The sequence below is a fragment of the Tursiops truncatus genome, chromosome 1, assembly GCF_011762595.2.
Source record: "Tursiops truncatus isolate mTurTru1 chromosome 1, mTurTru1.mat.Y, whole genome shotgun sequence".
Taxonomy (NCBI): Eukaryota; Metazoa; Chordata; class Mammalia; order Artiodactyla; family Delphinidae; genus Tursiops; species Tursiops truncatus.
The window spans coordinates 62864849-62870848 of record NC_047034.1 but is presented as its reverse complement, the minus strand read 5'-3'; the positions used below and the strand labels follow the sequence as shown (position 1 = coordinate 62870848).

At 40.3% G+C, this 6000-nt stretch overlaps 1 long non-coding RNA gene across 1 annotated transcript in view; it reads right to left on the bottom strand.

The window, feature by feature from the left end:
- Positions 1-313: 313 nt before the first annotated feature.
- LOC141278734 (uncharacterized) overlaps positions 314-6000 on the bottom strand; it is a 34534-nt gene continuing 28847 nt past the window's right edge. The window contains exon 6 of the long non-coding RNA XR_012331848.1: positions 314-777. This is a non-coding gene — a long non-coding RNA (uncharacterized lncRNA). The remainder of the gene's footprint in view (positions 778-6000) is intronic.

Here is a 6000-nt window from a genome sequence, read left to right as displayed (position 1 = left end):
AAGAGTACAGCTTACCTCTCCAAATGGTTTCTTAAAGTATGCGCCATATTTTGAATATTTTTGGCCATTACCTCCTTTCCTTCAACTATTTGGTTGGCAGGTGTCGTTTATAGCCCTGCAGTCCTTGGGAATATGAATTGACCTTCAGCACAGGTTTTAAAGCCGCTGTGGCGGCAAAGGGCCACGGGGCGGCAGCATTTCTACATTCCCCACTCTGGTTAAAAGGGAAACAATACGTCTCTGAAGTAGTGTTCCTTGTTTGTACATTACAGTGGAATGTGTATGAATAAACACCCAGAGCATATGTCTCCTTACTTATGTTTGTTTTTTATATTTACTTTATATTTTTCATCAGAGTAATATTCCATTGCATACATGGACCACTTCTTTGGTATGCACTCATGTGTTGATGGACATTTTGGTTGTTCAAAGTCGTGGCTAGGGTAAAAAGTGCTGCCTCGTAAGTATGTCAGCCTGTGTCTTTTTGATTCTGGTCTTCTCAGGGTATCGGCCCAGTACTGGGCCTACCAGATCATATGGTAGCTTAATTTTTACCTTTAAACGCACCTCCTTTCTGTTCTCACTACTGGCTGTTACCATTTGATATCCCACCAGCAGCTACAGGCTACACAGTTCTCTAAAACCCCTTGAGCATTTACTGTTTAGAGATTATTTGCTGATGATCATTCTGTCTGTTGGCAGGTATACGTTTTTGTAGACTGGATTTGCATGTCTTCATTAATTCCTGAGGTTAAGCTTTTTCCATGGCCTTCTTTGCTGAACAAGAAAAAAAGAACGAAAGGGAAAAATGAGTTAAATAGGCCTCTTGAAATTTTCTCCTTGAAAGGTTGCCCTCTTTGAATTTTTAGGTAGATATTCCAACCCAGGTATTTCTGAGGGCAGGTGTCGTTTACAGGCCTGCAATTCTTGTGACTATAATGGGACCCTTAGCCCTGTCTTTAAAGCTGCTTTGGCAGGAGACGGTCACCAGGCTGCGGCATTTCTCCATTCTTAAATCTGGTTACTAAGTCAACAGAGACTTCCTGGAAGCTGTGTTCCAAGGTTGTATGTTAGGATGGAATGAGCCAGGAAGCACCCCCATAGTTTTATGCCCCGTTATTTCTTGTTCGTTTTTTTAATTTAATTTTTATTTTTTATCACAGCAGATTTGATGAGGATGTTTTGTGTGTTCTATGTGAGCCAGATGTGTGTGTTTTTGGCACCGATACATATATGTATTCGTCTTGGGATCCATTTGCCATGTAGGTTATGACACAGTGTTGAGTAGTCTTCTCTTGAAATTCTGCGGGTATTTTGTGATTACATATTTCACGTGTGTTTGTATATCTCCGTTAACTCCAATATCCTAATGTATCCGATCTTCGCAACTTTCCAATTGGTTAATCAGAAGTCTGTTTAATAAATCTGTGATTGCCTTTCTCTGTGGAAATATCTTCATTGGTATCAATTTTTGGGTAACACCTATAATTGATATCATAGGATACGTGTCTTCCGCTTTCTGACTTACCTCAAGTTGTGTGACTACCTCTAGAGGCATCTATGGGTCTGCAAACTGCATTGTTTCATTTTTTTCCCATGGCTAATAATCCATCTGTACATGTACAAGTTATTCTTTGTCCATTCGTCTCCTGATGGACGTTTTGTTTGTTTCTAGGTTTCGGCTCTTGTAATTCTGCTGCAGTGCAGTTTTGCCTGAATGTGTCATTCCATTTCTGTCTTCCTAGGTTATAGGCCAAGGAGTGGAACTGTGGGATCATATGGTATCTCAAGGTTTACCTTTTAAAGACTGTTCCATTCTATTTTCATTAGCGGCACTTACAAGTTTATGAGCCAATTAAAGTTGAGGGTATGCATTCCTTCACAAGCTCTTCAGCATTTACTGTTTGTATTTTTTGTGCTCATGGTCATTCTGACTGGTGTGAGGTGATACGTTTTTGTGGCTGGATTTGCATACGTCTAATAATTCCTTATATTTAGCTTATAGCCATGTACTTTTTTATTGTTTTTTAAAGAGTGAGTACAGCTTACCTATTCAAATGGTTTCTTGAAGTATGTGCCACATTTTGAATTTTTTTGGCCATTACCTCCCTCAACATATTTTGTTGGCAGGTGTCATTTACAGCACTGCAGTCCTTGTGAATACGAAGTGACCTTTAGCACAGGTTTCAAAAGTGCTCTTGGGGCAAACGGGCACAGGGCGGCAGCATTTCTACGTTCCCCACTCTGGTTACTAGGGAAAGAGTACCTTCCTGGAAGTAGTGTTCCTTGGGTGTAAATCAGAGTGGAATGTGCCCGGATGAACACCCAAAGCTTATGTCTCCTTACTTATGTTTGTTTTTTATATTTATATTTTTTTTCGGAGTAATACTCCATCTTGTACATGGACCACTTGTTCTTTGTGCATTCATGTGTTGATGGAAATTTTGGTTGTTCCAGGTCTTGCTTAGGGTAAATAGTGCTGCATTGTAGGATTGTTAGCCTGTGTCTTTTTGATTCTGGTATTCTCAGGTGATAGAGCCAGTAGTGAGCTACCAGATCATATGGTAGCTCAATTTTTACCCTTAAACGCACCTCCTTTAAGTTCTCACCACTGGCTGCTACTATTTGACATCCCAGCAGCAGCTAGAGGGTACACAGTTCTCTAAAACCCCTTGAACATCTATTGTTTAGAGCTTTTTTGCTGATGATCATTCAGAGTGTTGTCAGGTAAACGTTTTTGTAGATTGAAATTGCATGTCTTTATTAATTCCTGGTGTTGAGCTTCTTCCATTTTTGTGAAACCAAAAAAAAAAAAAAACAAAGAAGGAAAAAAATGTGAGTTAACCATACTCTTGAAACTGTCTTCTTGAAAGGTTGCCCTCTTTTGAATTTTCCGTCGATATTCGAACCCAGGATTTGTTTTGAGGGCAGGTGTCATTTACAGATCTGCAATTCTTGTGAATATTAGGTGACCCTTAGCCCTGTGTTTGAAGCTGCTTTTGCAGGAGACGGTCGCATGGCTGCGGCATTTCTCCATTCCCAACTCTGGTTACAAGGGCAAGAGAGCCTTCCTGTGTGTAACGTTCCAACTTGTACGTTAGAATGGAGTATGCCAGGAAAACCCCACATTAGTTTATGTCTCATTACTTCTTGTTGGCTTTTCTTAATTTTTATTTGTTATCACTCTGTGAAAAATCTTCATTGGTATCAATTTTCAGGTAACACCATTAAGTGATATCATAGGATATGTGTCCTTCGTTTTCTGACTTACTTCATGTTGTGATTACCTGCAGACTCATCTATGGTGCTGCAAACGGCATTGTTTCATTTTTTTCCTTGGCTACTATTCCATCTGTACGTGTACCAGTTCTTCTTTTCCATTCATCTTTGGATGGACTTTTTGGTAGCTTCCCTGTCTTGCCTATTGTCATACTGTTGCAGTGCAGGTTTGCCTGCCTGTGTCTTTCTAATTGTGTCTTCTTAGGTCATAGGCCCAGGAGTGTGCCTGCTGAATCCTGTGGTGCCTCAATGGGTATCTGTTAAAGGCAGCTCCATTCTGTTTCCATTAGCGGCTCTTTCCAGTTTAGTCCCACTGAGAGATGAGGGTACACCTTTCTCCACAGCACCTTCAGCATTTATTGTTTGCAGAATTTTTGCTGACGGTCATTCTGACCGGTGTGAGCTGATACGTGTTTGAAGATTGGATTTGCATATCTTTAACGTTTCCTCATGATGAGCATTTTCCATGACTTTTTTGTTGTTGTTGCTGTTAAAAAGAAAAAAAAAACCTGTGCGTGTAAAATATACCTCTTGAAATTGTCTTCTTGAAACCTTGCCCTCTTTTAAAACTTTTGGTCGATGTTCGACCACAGGATGTTTTTTGAAGGCGTGTGTCACTTACAAGTTTGCAATTGTTGTTAATATTTAGTGACCATTAGCACTGGGTTGAATGCTGCTGCTGTGGGAAACGGCCGCACGGCGGCAGCGTTTCTCCTTTCCCAAACCTTGTTACTAGGGCAGCAGAGCTTTCCTGGAACTCGTGTTCCTAGGTTGTAAATTAGAATGGAATGTGCCAGGAAAAAACGCATAAGTTTATGTCTCAGGACATCTTCTTCATTGTTATAATTTAATTTTTGTAATCAGGGTAATGATTAGAATATTATTTGTTCTAGGTGTACACACTCTGGTTCATTTCTAAAATATATTATATAGACAGATAGATAGATATACACACACACACACACACACATACATATATATATTCATGTACAGATCCTGTTCCCATGTAAATTAATGCAGAGCGTTCAGTAGACCTCCCTTCGTATATGGTGAGTCTCTTATATATATGTATTTCATATGTATTTGTGTACGTATGGCAGTCCTACCCTTAATTTGCCCATTGCTCCCACCTTTCGTTTTAGATAACCATAGTTGTTTTCTAAGTGTGTGTCTCTCTCTGTGGAAATAAGTTCATTTGTATCAGTTGTTAGATGCCACCCAGAAGTGATATCCTAAGATATTTGTGTTTTGCTTTCCGACTTACCTCACATTCTGTGATTATCTCTAGGATCATCTATGGTGCTGCAAAGAGCAGTGTTTCATTGTTTTCCACGGCTAATATTCAGCTGTGCACATGGACCACTTCTCCTTTGTCCACTCATCTGCTGATGGCCATTTTGGTTGCTTCCGTGTCTTGGCTTTTGTGCAGATTGCTGCAGGGCACCTTTGCCAGCCTGTGTCTTCTCGACTCTGGTCTGCTCGGGTGAAAGTCCCAGCGGTGGGCCTGCTGGATTGAATGGTACCTCAATTTTTACCTTGAATCACAGTTCCTTTGTGTTCTCATTATTGGCTCTTACTCCTTTACACCTCAACAGCAGCTAGAGGGTACACAGTTCTCTAAAACCTCTTCAGCATTGATTGTTTGTAGACTTTTTGCTTAGGGTCATTCGAGTGGTGTGTGTTGAAACCTTTTCATAGATTAGATTGGCATGAGTCTAATAATTCCTGATGCTGAGCTTGTATCCATTTCCCTTTTTATTTGTAAAGAGTGTGTAAATCTTACCTCTCATAGGATCTTCTTGAAAACTTGGCTCTCTTGTAAGTTTTTTGGCCACTCCCTACCTCAGAACATTTTTTTGAGGGCAGGTGTCCTTTACAGCCCTGAGTCCTTGTGGGTATTAAGTGACCATTAGCTGTGGTTTAAAGCCGCTCTTGCGGGAAACGGCCACAAGGTGGCACAATTTCTCCATTTACAACTCAGGGCATTTGGGCAACAGAGGCTTCCTGGAAATCGTGTTAGTAGGCTGTAAATTAGAGTGGAATGTGCCAAGGCGAACCCCTAACAGCTTATATCTCCTTACTTCTGGTTTGTTTTTTAAATGTAATTTTTCTTTTTCCTCAGAGCAAATTAGATAAAAATGTTGTGTATGTTCTAGGTGTACAGAATCTGGTTCATTTTATCTATGTATCTATCTATTCATCTTTGCCTCCTTTCGCGTGGACGTTATTACAGAGTGTTGAGTGGACCTCTCTTGGTATTCCATAGGTCTTTGGTGATTCTAGGTTTCATATGTATTAGTATAGGTCTGACACCCCCATTCCTAATTTATCCATTCTTACCACCTTTCCATTTGGTTAAACATAATCTTGATTTCTTAATCCATGAGTGTTTTTCTTCGAAATAAGTTCATGGGTATCATTTTTTAGGTAACACGTATAAATGATATCGTAGGATGTTTCTTTCGGTTTCTTTCTCACTTCAAGGTGTGTGATTATCTCTAGGTCCTTCTATGGTGGTGCCAACAGCACTGTTTCATGCTTTTCCATGGCTAATGTTCCACTGTGTACATGGACCACTTCTTCTTTGTCCATTCATCTGCTGATGGCCATTTTGGTTGCTTCCAAGTCTTGGCTGTGGTAAATATCACTGCAGTGTAGGATTGCCAGCCTGTGTCTTTTGGATTCTGGTCTTCTCAGGTGAGAGGCACAGCAGTGGGTTTA